General features: G+C 36.6%; 1 protein-coding gene and 1 pseudogene across 2 annotated transcripts in view; both read right to left on the bottom strand.

Annotated features, from left to right (window-relative positions):
* Positions 1–13,636, bottom strand: part of VGLL4 (vestigial like family member 4) — a 154,777-nt gene that overhangs the window by 114,539 nt on the left and 26,602 nt on the right. The window lies entirely within an intron of this gene.
* Positions 4,412–5,477, bottom strand: LOC129087984 (serum paraoxonase/arylesterase 2-like; annotated as a pseudogene).

Below are 13,636 nucleotides of genomic sequence, written 5' to 3'. Positions count from 1 at the left end.
GAATCAACCTAACCACCATTGATCTGTACACTTCAAATTGATTGTAAGCTATGTCAATCTCAATATCTCAGTGAAGCTGTATTTTTTAAATGCAGGGTAAGGAAATGATAAACAATGGGGTTGAGCATTAAACTTCACAATTTTTTCCTACTTTAAGTATTTTGCCAAGGTAAGGTGGCAGATTGATTACACAGCCCCCCAGTTGGCTCCAGAATGCTGCCACACTGTGAAGAGTCTGGGAAACTCTAAGAAACTTGACCAGCCCAAGATGAAAGACCCATGATACTGAGATTGGAGATCCCCCAACAGGTGACCCTCAAACATCACCCTACAGTAAGTCTCAGAGTACAAGTGCCCCTCCTCTTACTAAGCTCAGTGATTTCTGTCCTGACCCTAATCATGTGCAGACAGCTAGAAATTTGAAGAAAGTTACTAACATGGAAGATAGAGACCAAATCAAACCAAAAAAAGCAATCTAGGACACAAAGACTATGCAAGAAGGAAAACTTTTAAAAATACATCAATTGACCCAGAGAGAGGGCATCTATGAAAGAAGTTATGAATTTTAAAGAGTTTTAGAAAATCAAAAACATGATAGCAGAAATTTTAAAAAATAATTAACAGAATTGGAAAATAAAGTTAAGAAAAAATCTTCCAGGAAGGAAAACATAAAGTCAAGGAGGAAAAAAAGAGAGAAGGGTGAAAATATTAAGACCAGTTCAAGAGGTCTAACATCTGAAAAATAAAATTGCCAGGAGAGAAGAAAACAAAGAAAATGACTAATGAGCCCTGACTGGTGTAGTCCATCATCCTTACCAGTTCGATTCCTGGTCAGGGCACATGCCTGGATTGAGGGCAGGTCCCTGGTTAGGGGCATATGAGAGATAATGAATCAATGTTTCTCTCACACATCAATGTTTCTCTGCCTCTATTTCTCAATCCCATCCCCTCTCTCTAAAAAATAAGTAAATAAAATCTAAAAAAAAAAAGGACTCATAAAATCACTGAAGAAATTTTCCCAGGAATGAGTTTCCAGATAGAAGAGGCCGAATCCCTTCTATCTGGAGGCACTCTAGAACAAGTCACATGAAACCCACAAGTTACAGCACTGAGAAATTTCAGAACATGTAAGAATGAATACACAATTTTTTATAAACACCGGGAACAAAGCAAAAACTCCAAAAGTTTCCAGAGAGAAAAAAATGGTCACATTAACATATAAGAAATCAGAATACCTTCAGATTTCAATAGTAAGACAATGCCAGGAGGTGATGAGGCTTGCCTCCAAAATTCTGAAGGGAAATTTCCAACTGAGAATTCTATAACCAGTTAAATTATCAATTAAATGGGAATGTAGAATAAAGGAGTTTTCTGCTATATCTAAAAACACTTATCTGCCACAAGCTCTTTCTCAGAATAAGCTCTGCAAAAATCAGAGAGTAAATCTGGAGAAAAAAACACAGTAGACACAGAACACAGGAGAAATGTGAAGGAATCTACAAAACAAAGTAAAGAGGGGGTCCCAGGATGACTCTCATGTGTGCCCTAGACCCAGTGGACAACCATCTAGACAGAACAGGGACTATGAGCAATTCAAAATCCCCAGGGATTTGTACAATTAAAAAGTAATTTAAACACACCTTTCAGTTAATAATCAAAGTACAAAAGAATGTAGAACTGAAGTATAGTTTGTCAACTGATTCAGAAAAAAGAAAACTTGAAAAAAGAGAAAGGCCAATATCCAATACAAGTGAAACTGATATAAATGTAACTATTTTGTGTAACAATAAATTGGTACAAGCCTTTTAGAAGGCTACATAAAAAACGTTTAATAAATTATATTGTTTTATCCAGGAATTTTACTCCTGGAAATAGGAAATAACTAAAGGGCAGAAAAGTGCTATAATACAGGCAAGAAAATAGTCACTATCTACAATAATGAGTTATAAGCAACCTATTTAATAAAGGGAGGAATGATTAATAAGTAAATTTTATTATACCAACTCAGTAAGACTCCTGTGAAATTAGTTATAGCATTTGATAATTTTATATTTAATGAACTCATTAAATTTTTTTAAACAAAGAAAAATATCAAATAGAAGTCATTCATAATCCTGGCACTAAGAGAAAAACCACAGCTAAACCTGATACATGATTTCTCCTATATGACACGCATTTTTAGTAGAATTAGTGTCATACCATATGTGCATTTTTATTGTTAAATATTTAGGATGTTTTCAATGTTTTACAATGCTACAATAAGCATCACTGTGCAAATGTCAGATTGTATTCTTAGGAGAACTAATAAGTATGAACAGCCTGCTAATTTGTATTCCCATCAGTGAGTATGAATATGACTTAAATTTTAACAAGCAAGCTACAAATTTTAAAAAGTGCTATAATAAATAGAACATATGTGAACAAAAATTAGAACACACAGGTAATCATTTTTAAAATTTCATTTAATGGTGTAGCCATATTGCTTTACAATTTAAATCACTAATTCCATGGGCTAGCTTCATGGACACTATTGTGTTCAAATCTCAGTTCTCAGAATAGAACCCCTAAAGAGTCACACCAAATAAAATGTCTCTGACCCATAACTAAATTCTTAATATTTTTCACTCTAGAGATAACACAGTATTAATTCTGACCTACATACTAATTATCTTTTAGCAGGAATACTGTTCCCAATCACAATGTTCCTTTCCTTTTAAACTGGCTTTTGTTTTAGCTGGGACCCTCAACACATCGTCTTAATCCAGTTGAAGGGTATAAGAGAGCCTATTACAATGTTCTCCCTATTTGTTGATGCTGGAAATTTTTTATAAAACGAATTTTTAATTATAGTCATTTTTTTAAAGCATAGCAAAGGGATGTTTCTAAGAAAAGCCATCTTATTTTTAAGTATCCCTATTATTACAACCATGCGTTATTTTCCATAGCAGTATGATAATCAAATATCCCAAAACACTACCAAATTCATACCTACTAAGAGAAATAACAATATTCAATTTAAAATTCAAAACTTATTTTGCTTAAAGTACTACACACAGATACTCCAGGAGGTCACAATGTGCGGGGGAGGTAACAGGCTGACACAGTGGTAAGAAGTCTGATGCAGGCAGACTAGACTAACACATGGGGCCCCATAACACACCAAGACTGATCCCAGCAGGGCAGTGGAGAGCACAGTGGGAAGACCCTACAGGCTTCTCTTACTGGATACCATTTAGCCACTTTTTTTTTTTCATCTACAGCATTTAAAACAAGTTCCTTAACAAAATTCTAAATGAAACCTCCATGACTGACTCCAAATAGTCAATTTTGTGTTCACCTACACTTGAAGTAGCACAGTGGAAAGGCTATGCACAGTGAAGTCAGGCAAGCCTGGTTTCCATCCCGTCTCTGCCACCAAAGTGTTAAGGGATGATAGGCAAAGTCCGATCTCTGCCAAATGGAGATGATAGTGTCTACCTCTTACTTAGCATGGCATCTGACATCATAAGCATTCAATAAGTGTTTGTAGAATGAATGGATGGATGGGTGGTTTTGCTGTGGGGATTAAATGAAATAGTTCACATCATTATAATAGGACTCGGTAAATGGCAGCAGCCCTCCCCTCCCTTCCCTTTCCCCGGGCTCAGTACCGGCCTTGTCCTCATGTGTTGTGCTTTGCTCCCCCTCAGAGAGAACCCATTCCCATGGAGTCAATGTTTTTATTGTTTTTTATGGGGTTGGGGTTTTTTTTGGATTTTAGTCTTATAACTTCAACTCTTTAATAGTAAATAATGATGTAAGAACAAAACACCCAAACATGTTATCTATCAGTAGTTCTAATCAGTCACAGAGATCACACTGTTAGAACAGAGGTCACTCACATTGTAAGGAAATAGGCTCTACCCTGTTTCAGTGATTTCATGCTCTGGCAGTTGAAAGGAAGAACTGAGACTTATTTTGTGCAAAGTGTATTCACATCACCAAAAGCAGCTTTCTTCTCTCTCCTTTCTTGGCATTTTAAAAAACTGTTCATTTTCCTTTTATGTTAAAGGTGCTATAAGAACTGGAGGGGCCTTTCCTTATTACTGAAATAAAATTAACTATATGAGTCATAAATTTCTGGCCTAACTTTGCTAGTTAAGTTCCCTCAGAATTAGCAATTTATAGAAAATTAAATGTTAAGAGAAGTTAGTCCCTGGCTGGTGTGGTTCAGTGGATTGAGCGCCAGCCTCTGAACCAAAGGGTCATTGGTTCGATTCTGCAGGCCAGATCCCCAGTAAGGGACATGAGAGAGGCAACCACAGATTGATGTTTCTCTCCTCTCTTTCTCCCTCCCTTCCCCTCTGTCTAATATAAATAAATAAAATCTGTTTTAAAAAAAAGAGATAGAGAGAAGTTAGAACACTTGCATACCAAAAAGTACCATTTGGAGTTCACAATTCAGGGCTGTGGTACAAAGTTCCTATGAGCAGCTTCCTATCATATACTGAAACCACAGACCTTTCCCGGAGTATAGATCCATTGTTGGAATAAACAATGTAGTCACTGTAGGCTTCTCTCACAAAATATTCTGGATGCCAACAACCTCTGATGAGGGAGGACTATTCAGGCCATAAATGAAGAGCTTCACGCCATTAGGATGGCAGCCTACCTACAGAGATTCCCCCAGAAGAAGGATCAATAGATAAATTATCCACCCATGTATCCAACTTGAGTTCCTTCAGTTGAGTTAAATTCACATTAGGATGCTTTTCCAAAACATGAATTTCATAAGCCTATATATTAGCGACATAGATGTACTTTTTAACAGGTGAAATATTGATCCCATTTGCCAAATCAAATCCTTCTGCTACCGCTTTAACTTAGTTTGGACTACAGTAAACAACATTTGTCCAGCGTAAGTTCAAGTAGTTTCCAAATACGTTAAGAAAGGATTAGAGAAACAGTGGTCACTGGTGGCATAGAAATGTGCAGGTCCACCAGCTATGGTATCATTCATACTTGGAAGAAGCTCATGTTCCATTGTTTCTAGATGCAAAAGAGAAATATGTTCTTCAAATTGAAAAATTTCCACTGTATTCTTGAATTCTGGTTGGTTTCTACCAGGAGATAAACTGTTGACACTGCTGTCTATGAAAGTACTGATACCATGTGCTAAACAAGCCAAATTAAACCCACAGCTGATTCTTAATTCCAATACCCTCGGGCTTTCGTCTTTTAGATGCATCACTAGTATTCCTCCAGGCATATCTGATGCAAAATTGTGGAATCCTAGACATTGTAGACCCACAGTAAAGAGAGCCAGACCACTGGGAGTATGTCATTATCCTCGGCACCAGCTTCTATGCCTTTAATCAGGTTTAGAAGGTCTACAGATCTTTCCTGGAGGCTTTAAGTCAATTCCTGAGTGCCAGAAGCCTCTCGCCCAGCATCACCAGTGTTTTCCCCAGCAAGCTCAGACCCACTGGCTGCCCCATGGCACAAGAACAGCGCCCTTCACTCGGGACTGGCAGGGTAGCACTGCGGGCGGTGCCCAAGTCCGGCTTGGGCCACAGGAGGCTGTGCTCTGCCCCATCTCCAGCCTCAAAAAGTAGTCTACAGAATAAATTCTGAATTCCTATTTCTACAAATGACAATCTAATCTGATATCAATAGTTTTGCCATATTCTCCCCAGAAGAAGCTTCCCTTCTAAAATTCTCTTCTTTTTTTTTCCCAACCAATCAACCACAACTAAGCACCTGGTACAAGTTCTGTATTGTGCTAGGTACTATGAATTGAGAACATAGAATCCCAGCCTAAAGAACTTTCACCTACTTGGAAATAATAAACTAACATGAGAAGCAATAAATAGAAAATAGTAAGCTATTAATTCTTCTTATCAAACAGTTATGTAACTGAAAGTTCAATTTTATGTGATAAAGATAAGAACCAGAGAACAGTTTTTAAAAAACCACACACAGCCACAATAGATGTAGTAATAATAGCATAGACATATTGTTGGGGCTAATTATTCATCTCTAGGAACTCACCATAAGGAAATAACCCTAAAAGAGGAAGGAGATGGAAAAGCTGTTCACTGCAGCATTATGAATAAAAGGGAAAAACTAGAAATAACTATAAAATTCAACAATAAAGGAGCATCCAGCATCTGTTTTGGCCAATGCACTGCATGATATAGTATACAACCATTAAAGTATTTGGGAACATTTCCTAACATTAAAAAATATGGACATTATGTGACATGGAAAAATATATTAAAAAGTGTATCCAGCATCTAATAGCGATGACACTGAACAAGAAAGTATACATGGAGAAAAGGTAAGTAACAAAGCAAAATAGATATTGTGGATGGTGGGATTATGAGTTTTCTCCTTCGTACTTTTTCTGAACTTAGACTTTCTTCAATGAACAGGTATTACTTATATTTTAAAAACTTAATCAAGGTTTAAAACATTTTAAGAATACGCAATCCTCATGTATTTTTAATTTTTTTCTTAAATCTTCACCAAAGGATATGTTTATTGATTGCTTTTTTAGAGAGAGAGGGAGAAACATCAATGTGAGAGCGAAACATCGGTCAGTAGTCTCCTATGCACAACTTGGCCAGGAATCAAACCTGGAACCTTTCTGGTATACAGACAAAGCCCCAGCCAACTGAACAACCCAGCCAAGGCCAAGTCTCATATATTTTCGTCAGAGCAGAACTCTTCACATGGAGCCCAGTGGCACTTCCTTTCTTCATTTATTCATGAGCCTGTCTCTTCCCTAGACACTAAGATTACAGCAGTAAATATGGTATGTTTCACAGTATCATGTGACACAGCAGGGAGTGGCCATTCAGGCTGACTTTCCATTAGGCACAGTAGGTACAGTGCCTACAGCCCTCAGTACTTTGGGGGTTGCGTGAAAATGTTTTGTTTTCAAAATCAGAAGAAAAATATGAACTGTTATAGGAAGAGAATGTTAATATATAATATTAACATATCTTTTTATACCAACAGTCATTAAATGTAATTTTTAATACTTTTTTTTATGAAGGAAGGTGTATACAAAGGCAAAAGTACCATAGGCTCATGAAAGGCATACTGTGGCCCCATCTCTCAAGTGGAGGACCAAAAAATAAAGAAAAAGCCAGCAATTCAGATTTGGAAGAGTATTCCAGGTAGAGAGAGAACCTGGTGCAAAGGTCCCAAAATGGGATAATAACTAATAGCATGTATGAGAAGTGTAGTCATATCACAAAGGACTGGTCTGAACAACATTTAAGAAAAATAAAGACAACTTTCTATTAAAAAAAGATACAGGAATACAAAGAATGTAGCACTGATCTTAATATACAGTGGAGATAATACATTCTAATTATTTCCCCCTTTTCTAGTTTTTATTTTTTTATCCTCACCCAAGGACATGTTCATTGATTTTAGAGGGAAGGGAAAGGGAGGGAGGGAGACAGAGGAGACAAACATCAATGTGAGGGAGAAACATTGACCAACTGCTTCTCACATGCACCCCGACCAGCACCAAACCCACAACCTAGGCATGTGCCTTAACCAAAAATCAAACCCACAGCCTTTCAGTTTATAGGGTGATATTCAACCCATGGAGCCACATCAGCCAGGGCATTTCCCCTGTTCTTTTATATAAGAATAAGCATTCCCAAATAAACAACTTTTCAAATATCCAAAAAAAAAGTTTTTGTAAGAGACACCATGAACACAACCGAGAATGATAACGGATTTAGAAATTCAGCCAAGGAGGGGAAAGATCTCTACACTGAAAACTGTAAGACAATGATAAAAGAAATTAAAGATACAAATAATAGGCACAAATAAATGGAATGATTTATGTTTATTGATTAGAAGAATTAATGTAATTAAAATGTCCATACTATCCAAAGCAATCTACAGATTAATTGCAATCCTTATCAGAGTTCTGATGGCAGTTTTCATCAACATAAAAAAAAAAAACCACCCCGCAAAATTCATATGGAATCACAAAAGATCCTGAATAGTCAAACAAATATTGAGAAAGAAGAACAAAGCTGGAATCGTCATACTCCTTGATTTCAAACTATATTACAAAGCCATACTAATCAAAACAGTATGGTATTGGCCCAAAAAGACATAAAGACCAGTGGAACAAAATCGAGACACCCTGGCTGGTGTGGCTCAGTGGACTGAGTGCCAGCCTACAAACCAAAAGGTCACCAGTTCAATTCCCACTCAGGGCACATGTCTGTGTTGTGGGCGAGGTCCCCAGGAGGGGGCGAGCAAGGGGCAACCACACACTGATGTTTCCTTTCTTTCTTCTTCTCTTCCCCTCTAAAAATAAATAGATAAAATCTAAAAAATAAAAAGAATCAAGAGCCCAGAAATAAACCCACACATATACTATCAACTACTCAATAACAAGTATACCAAATGTGCAAAATGGGGAAAGGCCAGTTTCTTTAATAAATGGTACTAGGAAAACATGCAAAGTAATGGAATTTAATCCTTGTTTTATGCCATACACAAAAATCAATTAAAGACTTAAACAGAAAATGTGAAATAGTGAAACTTCTAGAAGAAAACATATAGGGTAAGCATTTTGAATTTGGTCTTGGCAATGACTTTTTGGACATAACACCAAAAGTATAGGAAACAAATGCAAAAATAAACAGACAATGTCAAATTTCTGCACAGCAAAAGAAAAATAAAATTAAAAGTTTACCCATGAAATAGGAAAAAAACTGCAAACCACATATTTGATAAGGGCTTAATATCCAAAATATGTAAGCAGTTCATATAACTCAACAGCAAAATAACCTGGTCAAAAAAATGGGCAAAGAACCATCATCAACATTTTTCCAAAGAAGACATACTAATGTCCAACTGGTATATGAAAAGGTAGGTGCTCAACATCACTAATTTTTAGGGAAATGCAAATCCAAAAAGCAATGAAATATTACCTTACAGCTGTTAGAATAGTTATCAAAAAGACAAGATAGTAAGTGTTGATGAGGATGTGTTGAAAAGGGAACCCTCGTGCATTGCTGGTAGGAATGTAAGCTGGTGCAGCCACTATGGAAAACAGTATGGAGCTTCCTCAAAAATTGAAAAATAGAGCTGCCACGTATGATCCAGCAATTCCACTTCTGGGTATATATACACAGGAAATGAAAACAGTACCTCAAGAGATATTTGCAATTCTGTGTTCACTACAGTATTCACAATAACCAAGATATGGAAATAATCTATGTCTGTGAACAGATGAATGAGTAAAAAAATATATATATGGAGTATATATGTGTACAATGAAACATTATTGTATACATAAAAGAAATAAATCCTGCCATTTGCGACAACATAGATGAATCTAGAGGGCTTTATGCTAAGTGAAATAAGCCAAAGACAAAGACAGTACAATCTCACATATATATGTGGAATCAAAAAAGGCAAACTCATAAAAACAGGAAGTAGAAAAGTGGTTGCCAGGGACTGGGGAAAGAAATAGAGAGGGGCACAAACTTTCAGTTAATAGATGAGTAAGTTCTGGGGATCTAATGTAAAACATGGTGACTATATTACTAATAATGTACTGTATACTTGAAATTTGCTAAGAAAGTCATTCTTAAGTGTTCGCTCAACAAAAACAAAAATATCTGAGGTTGGTGATGGATGTTAATTAATTTTATTGTGGTTGTTGTTTAACAATATACATATGTATCAGGCCATCACAGTGTATATCTTAGGAATATATAATTATTTGTCAATTAAACCTCAATAAAGCTGGTTTAAAAAAACACATCATATAATAAACAGGTGAGAAAAGGAGGCATTACAATAGGATCAGAGAAAATTTAGGGAAAATGTAACTTCCTTCAAATATCTCAAGGATGGACATTGGAACAGTTCCAAGGATTAGAAGAGCTGTTCTAAGTTACTGGGAATAGAAATGTGTCCAAGGGGAGAAAGTTACATGGATGCAGATTTCCACATATTAATAAAACTGTTCTAACTCCTCAAAGTGTTTAATGATTGACAGTGTAATCTGCATTAGAGATAAAACTGAACAAGGGCGTAATCAAGGTCCTATCCTCCCCAGTAATCCTAAATTGCACAGAGTGCTCAAATGGTAGTAGAGGTCTTCTGTAACGTGGGTCCCCTAGAAAGAAAACTGAGATGGCGATAGCATGCAGGAAGTGTGTAGGGGAGTGCCCTTCAGATCATCCCTGCAGGAGCAAGGAAGGAGACAGGAACAGACAGAGCAGTTAGGCTATGAGGACATCATAACAGGGCCTCGGCCTACCCCCTGAGAGTCAGGGCAAGAGGGTTGGCTGGACCTTTATACCCCTTCATTTGCCAGTCCCTGAAGGCAGACTGTACCCAGGATGGGTTGTAAACCTGGAACACCAGACTCCCTTCAGCTGAGGGCTAACAGCTGAGAACCACAGGCTGGCACATGATCAGCAGCAGGCAGGATCTGGGAGGGGCACCATCCACTATAAAACCTTACATAAAATTTTTGTGTATCAATTGCTTCAGTAGGATAACACACACCAAATGCCAAAACCAGCCTTTGGCACTTCGTAACATTCTGTTGTAAAATATTCAGTAGCTCACTGGCCTCACTAGGAAATAGCACAGCACATAAATATTTTTATATTTACAAATTTTTTTTAAAAAACTTCTTTCATTCTTACAGAAAGATCCCATCCCACTCCCCACAGCCAAAGTTTAGATTCTAATCTTAGGATCCTCACCACACGACATTAGAGTTGTATAAATTTTGAAGTGCAACAATAGCCAAGATTAACTATAAATATTCAAATTAGATGGAAAACCAAATTGTTTTTTTTTAAATCCTTCCCTCCCATCCACAATGTAACAATTTACTCACCCATAGAAAACATGTTAAGTGTACATGCATTCAACCTCAACTAATTATCTTCTAATTGATAAGCTTTAACCATGCTTATTCCCTAGTGCTATTAATATTAGGACAACCTATTTATAAAATTATTTGTACCACACATGACATGTAAATATCAAAATGTGAGACTTCCATAAATCTCAAATGAAATTCAAGTTCAATGCAATGAAATATAATCAAATTCATAGATGAAAATAAAATTTAACATACTCTCTAAATATGCACATACTTGAAGGGCAATTATTAATTCCTTTATATTTTAATTATGTACTCTTGAAAAATAAGTAATCAACATCTAGTCCTCTACAATCAGAACAGCTGGATTTTCAACAAATATCAAGAGTAATTTACTGTCTTTTGGTAAAACGCTGCTAATGGAGCATACTTCGTTATGATAAATATCATTAAGGCTTTCCTTTTGCTTATAAAGTTTATACTTACACTACAGAAAAAAAAAGCGTAGGTGTTATAGTCAAGCAGAGCTTGATCTCAAACTGAATTACCTACCTCTCTGGTGGCCAGAATGACCCACTTTCAGGAAAAAAAGATAATAGCTTAAAACTTACTACAGAAAGACTAAGAAAATATGCTGTACTCACGTAAAGTACCTCCTTGTAATTTAACTCTGAAATTCCCCTAAAGCTTCGACAGAAGGGAAATAATGGAAAAAAGTGGACCCAAACTGCCACAGTCAAAACAAAATTGCTAAGTTCAGGAACATTGACAGAAGCCAAATTAAGATCAATGGAAAAATAAAATAAATGGGTGTGTTGTTTTGAGCCACTAAAGGTTGTGGTAACTGTTACAGCAGCAATTGAAAACTAACACAATTACCTATTAAAGTCTATCTCTTACTACATATTAAGAGTTATGCCTTATACATTTTAATGTGTTCTGTTCAAAGCTTAGCAAGGCTCTCTGTACAAATCTAACACTCAATAATACCTTTTGAATGAATGAAATCTTGTAAATCCTCTCACCGCCTTCACTAGAAGAATTACATTAGAACCAGTCTAAATCAAACTTCTTTAGTAGGGCTCTTTGTCACAAAGCCCAGGAGCTACAGACCCTCACGTTTTTACTGTATTGTTCATTGACCTTAATTTGGCTTCTCTAAATGTTCCCGAAATACAAAAGCCTCTATAAGGTTGTTTTCTTAAAGGATGACTGATTTTCTAACAACACATAAACTGAAATATTCCTAATTAAACTAAACTGTTTAATGCCTACTAACTTAATAATGATGGTTCAGGTACTATTTTTGGTTCCCAGTGTTTGCTGGGGGCTCTCAGAACTCACTGGTATCTTCTGTGGATAAAGGAGAGGGTCTACTGTGTAAGGATAAAAGCAGAGATCAATTTTTTCTTTTTACTTACAGTTTGGTGTTATTATATTTTGGTTGTTCATTTGGCTCATATAGTTCCTATTTTTCCAATAAATGAATCTTCTTAATCCTTTTTTGCCCTCATCCCACAGGACCCTCTTCTGTCTGATGACAGATGTTTAAGATCTGGGGATGATCTGTAGTGCCTCCTAATTCCCCAGTGTATACACAACCCTGTTGCCTTTCTTCCAGATCGTTCAATTTGTCTTTAATCATATCCACTCAATTCTCAAGGCAACATATTTAATATTTTAAATTCAATGATCATATTTTAAACTTCCATGCAGCTTGCTATTTAATTAATCTTTTTCCATAGCAAGCTACTTTTATTTAATATATTCACTAACTAAAATTTCTCGGAAGAGACCAGCTAACATGCATTTATCTTTTATATTCCCTAACATTGCCTACTACTCTAGGCCTTTTCTTTCATCCTGTTTTCCTCAATGGCCTAATGATCCTTTAGTATCCATTCATACTTAATAATAAAAGACTGGGTCAATCAACAAGGGCAACTAATGCATGCTTCCTCTCTAGTACTGGAACTCTCTTAGGGAGAGTCAAATACAGGCTGTATGTAAGAGTATAGGAGGTGTCCATTGATGGGCTTTGCTCAGTGTAGGGTATATGAGTGGGGAGCAAGCAGAAAGCCAGATTGGAAGAAAAACAAACAAACCTGCCAAAATAAAGTCTTTCCTCTAGCGGCAAAGGACTTCAGTCGATACTGTACACTGCTTTCCCCAGAGCCTTATTTGTTGGATGAGTCTGTGGTGATCTTGAACTCTACTCTGCTGCTCTCTCAGATCCCTAAACTCTCATGAGGAATGCTTTTAAGACAGATGTTCACTTTCTTGAGAGCACAGGTCTTAGTTCTTAGCCAGGGGCTCATTGTTATAAGTGGAATACTTTAATTTCCTGAATTTTGCTCCAGGGTTCCTTCCTGTTTTGTAGTTGTTAGACACTGTAAACTCTGCTTTTAATTCTGTTTTCTTTTGCACCTGTGTTTTGGGTTATGCTTTTTTCCTGTTTGTTTGTTTTCATTTTGTCAGTCTAATCTCATCTGTTTTGAGTTTTCTAGAAATTCTTTCTAACTTTTGGTCTACTGAAGATAGGCACATTTTCTAGTTTTCCAGCACCATTACAAATTCTTTTAATGTCTATATTTTTTTATTTTAAAATGTTTGCCCTGGCTGGTGTGGTTCAATGGATTCAGTGCTGGTCTATGAACTGAAGGGTTGCTGGTTAGATTCCCAGGCAGGGCACATGCCTGGGTTACAGGCCAGGTCCCCAGTAGGGGGCGCGTGAGAGGCAACACACTGATGTTACTCTCCTCCTTT

The sequence above is a fragment of the Pteronotus mesoamericanus genome, unplaced genomic scaffold (genome assembly GCF_021234165.1).
Source record: "Pteronotus mesoamericanus isolate MK-2021 breed Mesoamerican mustached bat unplaced genomic scaffold, CSHL_Meso_final scaffold_54, whole genome shotgun sequence".
NCBI lineage: Eukaryota > Metazoa > Chordata > Mammalia > Chiroptera > Mormoopidae > Pteronotus > Pteronotus mesoamericanus.
The sequence above is the reverse complement of the archived record's forward strand: the minus strand, read 5'-3'. Positions and strand labels throughout refer to the sequence as shown.